General features: G+C 31.0%; 1 protein-coding gene across 1 annotated transcript in view; it reads left to right on the forward strand.

Moving 5' to 3' along the window:
* Positions 1 to 1,101, forward strand: part of LOC106681552 (transmembrane protease serine 6) — a gene marked incomplete at its 5' end in the record, with an annotated part of 50,908 nt that overhangs the window by 5,779 nt on the left and 44,028 nt on the right.

Consider the following 1,101-nt stretch of genomic DNA (forward strand, 5'->3'; position numbering starts at 1 on the left):
CCTGTTGAGCAGATTCGATACTTAGGACTCCATCTTGACAAGAGACTTACTTGGAATCCACACACAAGACTGAAACGACAAGAAACTGCTCTGTTTCATAATAAAGTACAAACTAACTATTAATCTTGTAGTTTCTATTTAATACAATTTCATTGAATTATACAATTCAGCCAGATAATTTTTTACTTTTAAACTCATGTAATATCAATATTAGATAGCCCCATCATGAAACAAAATGTATTAGTAATTGCAATTTACAGTTTGTGTACTTGTATTTATAGAATAATACTATTAGGTTTCATTATGAAACTGGCTCCAGATAGGTGAACTAGGTATGGTATAGTAATATGTAAAAAGGAGATATTAAGAAAATTGATAAAGATAAACGATAAACCTAGAGGTAATCACCTGTCAGAGTGAAACACAACGGACAACTGAGAGAAAAGGGGAACATCAGGTATACAAATGTCTCCTACCTTAGGATAGGTGCTGTTACGGTTGCCATGGTGAAATAAAAATACTGGCTAAATCTGCGTAGACAAGAGGTGTCACGGTTGTCATGGGAAAAACAAAACACGAGTGATATTTTTTAGACGAGTGGGTTTTGTTTTTTGGTGAAGGCAACAGTTTTGATTTTGAACACGTATGTAGAGGGTACGCCACCAACGAAACGTTGGGTAACAATAAATAGTTTTCTTTTACTATTTATAGCTTTATTGACCACCACCCGGACTATCTCTCTATAATCAAGTCCATACAGTCAACTATCTTCTTCCAATATAGTATCTAGATTTATCACTGCTATAAATTTGTTTTCTTTCAGCTAACCATACTCCACAACCAACTGTTAACCCGAAAACATTGCTTAAACAGTGTAAATCTGCAAAAAAGTCTTAATAGTTTAATTTATTTTTTAATTGAGCGTTTAATTATTTTTTTAACTATATACATAGGAAATTTGTGATTAAAGCTTATATGATGACTTAAAAATTTAGGCATGTGTAAATAATTTTTTTTTCTTTTAAATTATTTATTTAATGTAATTTACAACTGTACAAAATAATACAATAGGTAAATATGTAGTATGTTTCATATACACTT

Source organism: Halyomorpha halys, unplaced genomic scaffold, assembly GCF_000696795.3.
Source record: "Halyomorpha halys isolate HHAL.00 unplaced genomic scaffold, Hhal_1.1 Scaffold347.1, whole genome shotgun sequence".
NCBI lineage: Eukaryota > Metazoa > Arthropoda > Insecta > Hemiptera > Pentatomidae > Halyomorpha > Halyomorpha halys.